Source organism: Hylobates moloch, unplaced genomic scaffold (genome assembly GCF_009828535.3).
Source record: "Hylobates moloch isolate HMO894 unplaced genomic scaffold, HMol_V3 SCAFFOLD_6, whole genome shotgun sequence".
Taxonomy (NCBI): Eukaryota; Metazoa; Chordata; class Mammalia; order Primates; family Hylobatidae; genus Hylobates; species Hylobates moloch.
Window position 1 is genome coordinate 112037981 of NW_026652281.1, and position 13904 is coordinate 112051884.

A 13904-nucleotide genomic window follows, 5' to 3' on the forward strand; every position below is an offset into this window, starting at 1 on the left:
CTATGTTTACTATGTTTTTTAGTATGGTACTTTTCAAGTACTTAAGTGGTAAATGGTAAACCTTTTTCATGACCGTAGATCTTGTGTTTTTCTTAGAATTTTGCTTTTTTTTTTTTCTTTTTTAAGACAGGGTCTCACTCTGTCACCCAGGCTGGAGTTCAGTGGCGTGATCATAGCTCACAGCAGCCTTAACCTTCTCGGCTCAAGCAGTCCTCCTACCTTCCCACCTCAGCGTCCCGAGTAGTTGGGACTACAGGTACCTGCCACCATGCCCAGCTAATTTTTTATTTTTATTTTTATTTTTTTTGAGACAGAGTCTTGCTCTGTCACCCAGGCTGGAGTGCAGTGGTGCAATCTCCGCTCACTGCAAACTCCACCTCCCAGGTTCACGCCATTCTCCTGCCTCAGCTTCCCGAGTAGCTGGGATTACAGGTGCCCGCCACCATGCCCGGCTAATTTTTTGTATTTTTAGTAGAGATGGGGTTTCACCATGTTAGCCAGGATGGTCTTGATCTCCTGACCTCGTGATCTGCCCGCCTCGGCCTCCCAAAGTGCTGGGATTACAGGTGTGAGTCACCGCACCCGGCCTTAATTTTTAAATTTTTGTAGAGATGGGGTCCCCTATGTTGCCCAGGCGATCTCAAACTCCTGGTCTCTGGCCAGGTGTGGTGGCTCACCCTCGTAATCGCAGCACTTTGGGAGGCCAAGGCAGGTGGATCACGAGGTCAGGAGTTCGAGACCAGCCTGGCCAAGATGGTGAAACCCCGTCTCTACTAAAAATACAAAAATTAGCCGAGCGTGGTGGCAGGTGCCTGTAATCCCAGCTACTTGGGAGCTAAGGCACAGAATTGCTTGAACGGGGGGAGGCAGATGTTGCAGTGAGCCGAGATCACGCCACTGCACTCCAGCCTGCACGACAAACAAAAAAAGATAAATCAGAATACAGCTAGAAATAAAATAAGAAGCATCAGACAAATAGTTCTACTTAAAAGGCTAATATTTAAATTTAAACATTATTGATCCCTTTGGTTTTTTTTTTAAATTAGATATTAAACACAGCTCATTTTTAAATTTATTTTGAGATACAGTCTCTGTCACCCAGGCTGAAGAACAGTGGCACAATCATAGCTCACTGCAGCCTTGAACTTTGGGCTCAAGTGATCCTCCCACCTTAGTCTCCAAAGTAGCTGGGACTACACGCAGTGTATTTTTTTTTTTTTTTTAGTTTTTTTGTAGAGACAGGGTTTTGCTATGTTGCCCAGGGTGGACTTGAACTCTTGGCCTCAGACAATCTTCCTGCCTCAGCCTCCCATAGTACTAGGATTACAGAAGTGACAGCTCATTTTGTTATTTATTTTTTGAGATGGGGTCTTGCTCTGTCACCCAGGCTGAAGTGCAATGGCACGTCCTTAGGTCACTGCAACCTAAGGCTGAGGTGCCCAGGCTGAAGTGCAATGGCACGACCTTAGGTCACTGCAACCTCCAAATCCTGGGCTCAAACGATCCTCCCAACTCAGCCTCCTAAGTAGCTGGGACTACAGTCATGTGCTACCATGCCTGGCTAGTTTGTATTTTTCTTTTTATTGTGTGCATGTGTATTTAAATAGAGATGTGGCCTCACTAAGTTGCCCACACCTGTCTTGAACTTCTGGGTTCTTAGGTATCCTCCTGACTCGGTCCCCCGAAGGCCTGGGATTACAGGCGTGAGCCACTACACCTACCCTGCTCAGATCGTTAAAAGTCCTTTCACTCATACATGGTCATGTGCTATTGATTAGGTGGGCTATTCCTGAAAAGATCTACACCATCACAGTTACGGACAGTTTGCTTGGGCTCACAGGATTACTTATTGTTTATTAAATATATTTTAGTCCAATTTTTTCTAGTTCTTCATGGAGTTTCTGTAATATTTATTTGTCCATTGTAATTATATTTCCCCATATTCTCAAGCAGATCATTTGAAAAAGCTAACCAATTGAAGATCTGTAGGCTGAAGAGAAGGCAGTCTCCATTTATCACCTAGAATTTAATTTTAGACAGGGTCTCACTCTGTTGCCCAGGCTGGAGTACAGTGGTGTGATCACAGCTCACTGCAGCCTGAACTCTCTGGGCTCAGGCAATCCTCCCACCCCATCCTCTCGGGTAGCTGGGACTGCAGGTGCACACCACTATGCCTGGCTAATGTTTCAAATATATATATGTGTGTGTGTGTGTCCATATATATATATATGTGTGTGTGTGTGTGTGTATATATATGTGTGTGTGTGTACATATATATACATATATATACGTATATATATATATACATATATACGTATATATATATACATATATATATATATATATATGTATTTTTTGTTTGAGATGGAGTCTCGCTCTGTCACCCAGGCTAGAGTGTAGTGGCGCGATCTCAACCCTCTGCAACCTCTGCTTCCTAGGTTCAGACGATTATCCTGCCTCAGCCTCCCAAGTAGCTGGGATTACTGGTGCCTGCCACAGTTCCTGGCTAATTTTTGTATTATTAGTAGAGACAGGGTTTCACCATGTTGGCCAGGCTGGCCTTGAACCCCTGACCTCGTGAGCCACCACGCCTGGCCTATGTTTTATATTTTTCTGGAGAGACAGGTTTTGCCATGTTGCCCAGACTGGTCTTGAACTCCTGGACTCAAGCTATCTGTGCACCTTGGCCTCTCAAAGTGCTGGAATTACAAGCATGAGTCACCATGCCTGGCCTAGTAGTAGTGTTTTTGTACTGGCTTTGAGATAAATGTGGCCATGGAACCTGATACATTTCATTTTATCTCTGTGGCCATTCTGTTGTGAGAGCTTTGGGGCTTTGAAGTAGCTTAGGAGAGTGACAGAAAAAAATCAGCCTTAAATTTTTCTCTGTTATTTGTCTTTCTTGTGAACTCTCTTAAAATTTTTTTTTCTCTGGAGATTTTTAGTCCATTCTGTTAGGTGTTTATTTCCATATGGGCTTAGCATGTTTTTAAGTACAGAATCTGCCCATTTTGTCTTTAATCTGCCTGGTGCTGGTTTGTGATCACTTAAGAAGCTGGTTTGTGATTGGCCAGGCACAGTGACTCATGCCTGTAATCCCAGCACTTTGGGAGGCTGAGGTGGGTGGATCACGAGGTCAGGAAATCGCGACCATCCTGGCTAACACGGTGAAACCCTGTCTCTACTAAAAATACAAAAAATTAGCTGGGCGTGGTGGTGGATGCTGGTAGTCCCAGCTACTCAGGAGGCTGAAGCAGGAGAATGGCGTGAACCCGGGAGGCGGAGCTTGCAGTGAGCGGAGATCATGCCACTGCACTCCAGCCTGGGCAACAGAGCGAGACTCCGTCTCAAAAAAAAAAAAAAAAGACTTGTTTGTGATTTACTGTCTATTGTTTGTTTCTTTCCTCGGGCTAGCTTTTGTAGAGTGGCAGTCACCCTATAAGTTGCTGCCTTATAGCTACATGTGACCTACAGGTCCCACAGATACATAAGTTCTTTTTCCTTGTCCTCTTTGCATTGTTTTTACTTACTTATTTCTTGGTAATTTTGTTAATTTGCCTCAAATTGCTTTCAGTTATCATAAAGGAAAAATTTTTTTGGACAACTGTATAACTTTATTTGATATATTTGATGATTAGTAGTTAGTTCTCATCCACATTGACTGGATTTTTGAAAATGACAGGTACATAGGTAACCAAAGCATAGAGCTTGTTTGGTGAATCTTCATCCTCATTACATTTTCTGGACAACCACATACAGATACGGTATGGGACATTCCTTACTCCTTTGGCCCAGACAGCTTTGTTGAGCCTAGTATCAATGCACACATCTGGAATTCCCATCTCCTCCAGATCTCTTGAGTGCCTGAGGGGCATGCTGCTTGAAGCCCACTCCATGCACGCACTTGTGAATGTTGATGGTGTATTCTCAAGTCACCACCTCGATTACAGAACAGCCCTTCTCACCACCCTTCTTTGCGGGAGCTATTCTGCCAGGCCCAAGTTGGAAAAGCAAGGAAAATATTTTCAAGTATTTTTGAATTTTTCTAATTTCTATATTTATGTAACCCTTGGTTGCTACTAATGCTGTTTTTCATGTTATGGGAAATTTTAATCTTTATTAGATTAACATTGTGTTTCTGAATATCTTAAGTCTTCCATTTCACCTGCCTATTTATATCCTGTGTAGCAGTTAGTCCTTATGGTAATTATAGTTGTAACAAAGAGACCCCAAAATTGCTAGATGTGGTGGTGCATGCCTGTAGTCCTAGCTACTTGGGAGGCTGAGGTGGGAGGACTCCTTGAGTCCAGGAGTTTGAGGCTTCAATGAGCTGGGATCATACCACTGCACTCCAGCCTGGACAACAGAGCAAGACCCCTTCTCTTCTTTTTTTTTTTTTTTTTTGAGACAGAGTCTCACTCTGTCACCCAGGCTGGAGTGCAGTGGTGCAATCTCGGCTCACTGCAACCTCCGCCTCCCGGGTTCAAGCAATTCTTCTGCCTCAGCCTCCCGAGTACCTGGGACTACAGGCACCCGCCACCACACCCAGCTAATTTTTGTATTTTTAGTAGAGACGGGGTTTTGCCATGTTAGCCAGGCTGGTCTCAAACTCCTGACCTCGGGTGATCCACCTGCCTCGGCTTCCCTAAGTGCTGAGATTACAAGCGTGAGCCACCGCGCCTAGCTGACCCCTTCTCTTAATTAAAAAAATGCTGTGGCTCTGATAAAATTAGCATATTTCTCATATATCTGTCCTATGCTTTCCATGCAGAGTTTCAAGGACCTAAGCTCACAGTGATGTTGCCAATTTCAAAACATGGCTTCAGGCCGGGCACGGTGGCTCACGCCTGTGATCCCAGCACTTTGGGAGGCTGAGGCGTGTGGATCACGAGGTCAGGAAATCGAGACCATCCTGGCTAACATGATGAAACCCTGTCTCTACTAAAATTATGAAAAATTAGCCAGGCATGGTAGCAGGTACCTGTAGGCCCAGCTACTTGGGAGGCTGAGGCAGGAGAATGGCGTGAACCCCAGAGGCAGAGCTTGCAGTAAGCCAAGATGGCGCCACTGCACTCCAGCCTGGGCAACAGGGCAAGACTCTGTCTCAAACAAAACAAAACAAAACAAAAACAAAAAAACACACAAAAAACCATGGCTTCTGAGATTAGTTGCCTTCATTTTACCCGGTCTGAAGGGAGGAGTTACGGAAGTCCAAGCCCTATTAGGCAAATAAGGTGAAGCTACATATAGCTGCAAGAGGTGTTGGGAAGCATAGTCTCTATTTGAACAACCAGGTCCAGTTATTAATGTGGAGGGAGAGAATGGATTTTAGTGGCAATCTCTACCACATATCTGTAGGTAAAGGTTTATAGGTGGAGATTGGGGTGGGATGAAGAAGCACACATACCTACAGATTACATGAAACCAAATTGAGGTTTTTGAAACTAAATTGTTACTAGTTACCTTTAAAAAATTGTTAATTCACTAAAGATTTGAATATCATATTTGAGCCAAGCACTATTCTTGGTACACTAGATTACTTCCTGGTTTATAGTCTAGTGAAAGGTTTGGACAAGTGAAGAGTTTATACAATATGAAAGGCCAGGTGCTTGTGGCTCACACCTGTAATTCCATCACTTTGGGAGGCCAAGGCAGGCAGACTGCTTGATCCCAAGAGTTCGAGACCAGCCTGGGTGACATGGCAAAACCCCATCTCAACAAAAATCAGCTGGGCGTGGTGGCTTGTGCCTGTAGTCTCAGCTACTCGAGAGGCTGAGATGGGAGGATTCCCTGACCCTGGGAGGTTGAGGCTGCAGTGAGCCCAGCTGTGATTGCACCAGTGCACTCCAGCCTGGGTGACAGAATAAGATTCTGTCTCAAAAAACATATATATGATGACTACTACTATTTCTGGAGTAAATGGGGGTGTGTGGGAGTGGGGGTTCCAACAATAACCAAAAAGAAATAACATTTAAGCTAAGAGTAGAGATTGGTATGTGGAGAGAAGAGATTGTTAAAGAAAGGAAACACACACAAAAGCCTGGAAAGCATGAATGACCTTCTTTCAGCAAGTAAAATGTGCATGGTAGACGGTGTAATGAACAAGCGCTGGGAAGGGGAGATGAAACAGACTAGATCATAGAAGGGCCCTGAAAATCAGTCTAAAGAGTTTCTGATTTCTGAGGACAAATGATGAGCCATTGGAAAAATTTAAATAAGGTCATGACTTGCTCTTATTTATAGCTTAGGTTGGCTTGGAGGAGTAGAGGTCAGAGTCAGGCACAGTAGTAAAGTCTCATTTGGATGAGCTACTCAGATTAGGTTTGGGACAGTGAGGAAGAAAGAAGTGGACAAATTGTGAACTGAGATATATAGAAGTAATAAAACTTGGTGCCAGGAATAAACAAAGGAGTCTAAGATGATGCCCAGTTTCTGACTTGAGTGGCAACATAGTATTAACTAGTCTATGGAGCAGTGTGTGTGCCTGCATGCGTGTGCACAGAAAGTGAGGGGAGGTGGTTAGGAGTGTATCCAAGCCAAATATGACAGGTTAAGATGACCCCTGCCTATATAAAGACATGATATTTTTTCTAGTTTAGCCCAAAATCTACTCTTTATAGGTGAAAGTGGACATTATTTTTATATCTGATGGAGTGTATGGGGCAAAAAGGAACTACTCTTATACATAGAGATGCTGATATATTTTATGTAGGAGCCCATTTTAATTAGTAATTATTTATTTATTTATTTATTTTTTTTTTTTGAGACGGAGTCTCGCTCTGTCGCCCAGGCTGGAGTACAGTGGCTCCATCTCGGCTCGCTGCAAGCTCTGCCTTCCGGTTTCACGCCATTCTCCTGCCTCAGCCTCCCAAGTAGCTGGGACCACAGGCGCCCACCAACACCCCCAGCTAATTTTTTGTGTTTTTAGTAGAGACGGGGTTTCACCGTGTTAGCCAGGATGGTCTCGATCTCCTGACCTTGTGATCCGCCGCCTCAGCCTCCCAAAGTGCTGGGATTACAGGCGTGAGCCACCATGCCCGGCCTAATTAGTAATACTTTTCTATGTTTTCAGTTGACTTAACAAATTCAACAAACCTTAATAGTTTCTGATCATCTGCTCTACAATGTGGCAGCTCCCATATCAAACGAGACATAAGTCAGTATCCTCCAGGAACTCGTATTAGAAAACAAATGCCGGTCGGGCGTGGTGGCTCACGCCTGTAATCTCAGCATTATGGGAGGCCAAGGCAGGCGGATCACGAGGTCAGGAGATCGAAACCATCCTGGCTAACACGGTGAAACACCGTCTCTACTAAAAAATACAAAAAATTAGCCGGGCGCGGTGGTGGGCGCCTGTGGTCCCAGCTACTCGGGAGGCTGAGGCAGGAGAATGGCGTGAATCCGGGAGGCAGAGCTTGCAGCGAGCAGAGATTGCACCACTCCGTCTCAAAAAGAAAAGAAAGAAGAAAGAGGAAACAAACGTCTTAAGATATGTAAAACTTAAACCATGTAATGTCAATTTTTATTCACTCTGATATTTTAAACATGCTTTATCTCATAAATTAGCTAATGATTTTAGTGCATAGCAAATGAAACTACAGTCCATCCGCCTATTCCTAAGCTTTAGGTGAATTTTTAGACGATTTCACCAAAAAAGCTGGTTATTGTGTTTATTGTCTTTAAGCTCAGAAGTATCAGATTAAAAAATCATTCATAAATAGGCCGGCCGTGGTGGCTCACTTCTGTAATCCCAGCACTTTGGGAGGCTGAGGTGGGCAGATCACGAGGTCAAGAGATCGAGACCATTCTGGCCAACATGGTGAAACCCCATCTCTACTAAAAATACAAAAATTAGCTGGGCGTGGTGGTGCTTGCCTGTAGTCCCAGCTCCTGCCTCGGGAGGGGGAGGCAGGAGAATTGCTTGAACCCGGGAGGCGGAGGTTGCAGTGAGCCGAGATCATGCCACTGCACTCCAGCCTGGCGACAGAGTGAGACTCCATCTCAAAAAAAAAAAATTCATAAATCATGATGATGGTGGCTTTTTATTTTCATTTTTATTTTTTTTGAGACTGGATCTCACTTTGTCACCTAGGCTGGAGTGCTGTGGTGCGATCTCGGCTCACTGCAACCTCCGCCTCCTGAGCTCAAGCAATCTATCCACCTCAACCTCCTGAGTAGCTGGGACTACAGGCACACAACACCACATCCGGCTATTTTTTGTATGTTTTGGAGAGACAGGGGCTTCGCCTCATTGCCCAGGATGGTCTCGAACTCCTGGACTCAAGTGATCTGCCTGGGTCCCCCAAAGTGCTGGGATTACAGGCATGAACCACCTTGACCAGCTTTAAATCATGTTGAGAGCTACTTAAATGGCTGGTGTGCTTCCTCTGTCACATAATAAAAACAAATAACTGTTGGGCGCAGTGGCTCACGCCTGTAATCCCAGCACTTTGGGAAGCCGAGGTGGGTGGATCACTTGAGGTCAGGAATTCAACACCAGCCTGGCCAACATGGTGAAACCCTGTCTCTACTAAAAATACAAAAAAATTAGCCAGGCATTGTGGCGTGTGTCTGTAATCCCAGCTACTCAGGAGGCTGAGGCAGGAGAATTGTTTGAACCCAGGAGGCAGAGGTTGCAGTGAGCCGAGATTGCGCCACTGCACTCCAGCCTGGGCAACAGAGCAAGACTCCATCTCAAAAATAAAAAATAAAAATAAAAATAAATAACTACAAAGTACTATTACCTCCTCATTATGCCAGGTGCAGAATGAATGATGACTGAAGCAGATTATGATTTTTTCAGAGTAACTCACTGTGGGGCTGTCAGAAAAATGCCAAAAAGAGGGCTTTTTTTTTAAAGCTGTGTTAAAAAAAATTTTTTTGGAAACTTCAAACATATACAAAAAGCAAAAATAGAATATAATGACCTTCTATGTGTCCATCACCAAGCTTTAGCAATTAAAAAGTTAAGACCTTTCATGAGTATACCTGCTTTTGAAATAAAAGCCAGAAAAAAATTAAAAAACAATTCAAAACCTATCTATTTGCATGTATAGCCCCACCCTCTCCCTGTCCCCCTGAGTTATTTTGAAGCAAATTCTCCAAGTCATATTTTATCCTAAAATATTTTAGTACATATATCTAAAAATAAAGCCTTTTTTTTTTTTGAGTTGGAGTCTCACTCTGTTACCCAGGCTGGAGTGCAATGGCATGATCTCAGCTCACTACAACCTCTGTCTCCTGGGTCCAAGCAATTCTCCTGCCTCAGCCTCCCGAGTAGCTGGGATTACAGGTGCCAGTCACCACCCCTGGCTAATTTTTATATTTTTAGTAGAGACAGGGTTTCGCCATGTTAGCCAAGCTGGTCTCGAACTCCCGACCTTGTGATCTGCCCGCCTCAGCCTCCCAAAGTGTTGGGATTAAGGCGTGAGCCACTGCACCTGTCCTAAAGACTTTTTTCAAAGCATAAGCACAATACCATTATTACAATTTAAAAAATCAACAATGTTCGTAAATATCAAGCATCTAGTGTGAAAATTGTCCTGTTCTAGCATTTTAAAAATGTTTTTTAGTTGTTATTTCTTTTTATTTATTTATTTATTTATTTTTCGAGAGGGAATCTCGCTCTGTCACCCAGGCTGGAGTGCAGCGGCAGATCTCCGCTTACTGCAACCTCTGCCTCCCAGGTTCAAGTGGTTCTCCTGCCTCAGCCTCCTGAGTAGGTGGGACTACAGGGGTGGGCCACCATGCCCAGCTAATTTTTGTATTTTTAACAGAGGTGGGGGTTTCACCATGTTGGCCAGTATGGTCTCGAACTCATGACCTCATGATCCGCCCACCTCGGCCTCCCAAAGTGCTGGGATTACAGGCGTGAGCCACCGCGCCCGGCTATTTCTTTTTATTGAAGTATAATTTACATATCATAAATTTTACCCATTGTTAATTGTGTGTGTGTGTGTGTGTGTGTGTGTGTGTGTGTGTATCCAATTAATCTAGCACAATTTGGTGGAAAGACTATCCTTTCCATTTTTTTTTTTTTTTGAGACGGAGTCTCGCACTGTCACCTGGGCTGGTGTGCAGTGGTGCAATCTCGGCTTGCTGCAACCTTCACCTCCCAGGTTCATGCCATTCTTCTGCCTCAGGCTCCCAAATAGCTAGGATTACAGGCGTCTGCCACCACGCCCGGCTAATTTTTTGTATTTTTAGTAGAGACGGGGTTTCATCGTGTTAGCCAGGCTGGTCTCAAACTCCTGACCTTGTGATCTGCCTGCCTCGGTCTCCCAAAGTGATGGGATTACAGGCGTGAGCCACTGCGCCGGGTATCCTTTCCATCTGGAATTGCTTTGTCATGTTTACTGAAGATCAGTTGACTGTAGATGTGTAGGTGTATATCTGAGCTAACTTGTCTAATTTGGTGATCTGTATGCTGATACCTATGCCGATACCACAGTCTTGATTACTGTAGTTTAATTAAAGTTTTGAAATCAGGTAATGTAAGTCTTCCTACTTTTTCAAAATCATTTTGGTTGTTTCATGTAGATTTTAGGATCAGTTTGTCAATTTCTACAAATCTCTAGTTTTTTTAGGAGTTGTATCTATAGATCAATTTGGACAGAATTGCCATCATAACAATATTGTCTTTCAATCCAGAACATAGTATGTCTCTCCATCGATTTTCATCTGTCTTGATTTCTTTCAGCAGTGTTTTTTATGTTTTAGTGTATAAAACTTGAACTTCTTTTGTTGAATTGAGTCTTAGGTATTTTTTTGATGCTACTGTGAATGGAATTTTTAAAATTTTTGATAGTATATATAAATACAGTCTATTTTCTGCATATTGACCTTCTATCTGGCAACCTTCCAAAACTCACTTATTATCTCTGGTAGTTTTTTTTGTTGTTGTTGTTAATTTTTAAATTTTTAAAAAAATTTTTTGGCTGGGTGCAGTGACTCATGCCTGTAATCCTAGCACTTTGGGAGGCCAAGGCGGGCGGATCCCCTGAGGTTGGGCGTTGGAGACCAGCCTGACCAATATAGAGAAACCCTGTCTCTACTAAAAATACAAAATTAGGCAGGCGTGGTGGTGCATGCCTGTAATCCCAGCTACTCGGGAGGCTGAGGCAGGAGAACAGCTTGCACCCGGGAGGCAGAGGTTGCGGTGAGCCAAGATCGTGCCATTGCACTCTAGCCTGGGCAACAAGAGTGAAACTCTGTCTCCAGGAAAAAGAAAAAAGAAAAAAAAAATTGCCAGTACATAGTAGGTGTATATATTTATGGAATAAATGAGTTTCTTTTTGTTTGTGTTTTTTGAGACAGAGTCTTGCTCTGTTGCCGAAGCTGGAGTGCAGTGGCAGGATCTTGGCTTACTGCAACTTCCACCCCACTGGGTTTTTTTTTTTTTTTTTTAGAATCGGAGTCTCACTCTGTTGCCCAGCCTGGAGTGCAGTGGCCTGATCTTGGCTCACTATAACCTCCGCCTCCCGGGTTCAAGCAATTCTCCTGCTTCAGCCTCCCGTGTAGCAGGGACTACAGGCACATGCCGCCATGCCTGGCTAATTTCTATTGTATTTTAGTAGAGATGGGGTTTCATCGTGTTGCCCAGGCTGGTCTCGTGAGCTCAGGAAATTTGCCAGCCTCAGCATCCCAAAGTGCTAGGATTACAGGCCTGAGTCACCGCACCCAGCCACCTCCCGGGTTTTAAGTGATTCTCCTGCCTCATCCTTCTGGGTAGCAGGGATTACAAGCATGGGCCACCATGCCCGGCTAATTATTGTATTTTTTAGTAGAGATGGGGTTTCACCATGTTGGTCAGGCTGGTCTTGAACTCCTGGCCTCAAGTGATCTGCTCACCTCGGCCTCCTAAACTGCTGGGATTACGGGCCTGAGCCAGTGTGCCTGGCCCAGAGATGTTTGGATACAGGCATGCAATGCGAAATAAGCATATCAGGGAGATTGAAGTATCCATCCAATCGAGAATTTATATCCTTGATTTACAAGTAATCCAATTACATTCTTTTTTTTTTTTTTTTTTTTTTTAGATGGAATTTCACTCTTGTTGCCCAGGCTGGAGTGCAATGGCACGATCTCGACTCACCACAACCTCCGCCTTCCGGTTTCAAGCGATTCTCCTGCCTCAGCCTCCTGAGTAGCTGGGATTACAGGCATGCAGCCACTATGCCCAACTAATTTTTGTATTTTTAGTAGAGACGGAGTTTTTCCATGTTGGTCAGGCTGGTCTCAAATTCCCGACCTCAGGTGATCAGCCCGCCTCGGCCTCCCAAAGTGTTGGGATTACAGTCATGAGCCACTGCACCCGGCCGACTAGTTTTAAACAAATTTTGTATCAGTATGAACTCATAGATGTTAACATATGCAGTGTATTTCAGTCTATTGAAATTTTTCATTTTTATGCTCAAATCATCCCATCTTTGGCAAGTAGGAGCCAGTTTGGTTCCTCAGTCATTCTGAATGACCCTAGTACCCTGGTATTCTTTTATTTATTTATTTATTTACTTATATATTTAAGTTTTGCATTTTGATGTAAGATGCCCTAGACTCATAGAAAGGCCTTTTGAGATAGCAAGACAAATTTGGCGGATTTAATTTCAGCCAAAGGAAGAGAATAATGTCAGCTTTTCTCTCCTCACCCCCAGAAATTTGAAAGAAACCAGGACAATTGTGAAGGCAGTTTTCTCACTGAAAAGAAGTGCGCGTTGGTGGTGAGACAGTTAAATAAGGATTCTAACCTGTGGACTGCATTTGTTGTCATTAGAGGGGGTATATACAGTATTTATTCAAAGATGCTCAAGCCTGTAATCCCAGACCTTTGGGAGGCCGAGGCAGGAGGATTGCTTGATCCCAGGAGTTTGAAACCAACCGTCAAACAGTGAGACCTCATCTCTAGAAAAAAATTAAAAAATGGGGTGGGAAGATCGCTTGAGCCCAAGAGGTTGCGGCTGCAATGAGCCATAACTGAGCAACTGCACTTGGGTGACAGAGCGAGACTGTGCCTAAAAAAAAAAAAAAAAAAAAATTGAAAGACAATTCTAACATCCAGTTCTAACACCTGTAAGCATATCTGTCCAAACACAGAGCTAAAGTAAAAACACAGGAAGGGGCCGGGCGCAGTGGCTCACGCCTGTAATCCCAACACTTTGGGAGGCCAAGGCGGGTGCATCGCTTGAGGTCAGGAGTTTGAGACCAGTCTGACCAACACAGTGAAACCCCATCTCTACTAAAAATATAAAATTAGTCACGCATGATGGCGCATGCCTGTAATCCCAGCTACTTGGGACGCTGAGGTAGGAGAATTGCTTGAACCCAGGGAGGTGGAGACTGCAGTGAGCCGAGATCGCGCCATTGCACTCCAGCCTGGGCAACAGGAGCAAAACTCTAGTCTCAAAAAGTCAAAAAATCAAACAAACACACATACAGGAAAGGAAAGGACATAATAATGAAGGAGTAGTAACCACAGGGCATCCATGTTGGAGTATCCAGATCAGCTTCCTTTTCGTTAATCATAAATCCCCTTGGTGCTCCGTCCTGTTGGCTTTTCATGTACCTGCAAATCATGTATGGGGGTATGAGAAAGACAGTTTAAAAAGGAAAGGTTTGTTGTTCCACCGTTAGGGGTGAGGGAGGTACTTAGCGAAATGATGACTAGTAATAAGCTCTAGAACTACGGGCTCTTTTATCCATGTCCATTGTTTCATATTCTTCTGGACCCACAAGATGGCACTTGAGGATCTATAACAGCAAAACCATACCAATGTATTTAGAATAAAAGAATCATCCACAGGGTCAGATTAATGATGCATCTTTCTGGCCTAACAGTGTCTCTTTGATGGGCATAGAGATAAGGGGACTATGGCTACACCATCAGAATTGTATTATTCATTTAATAA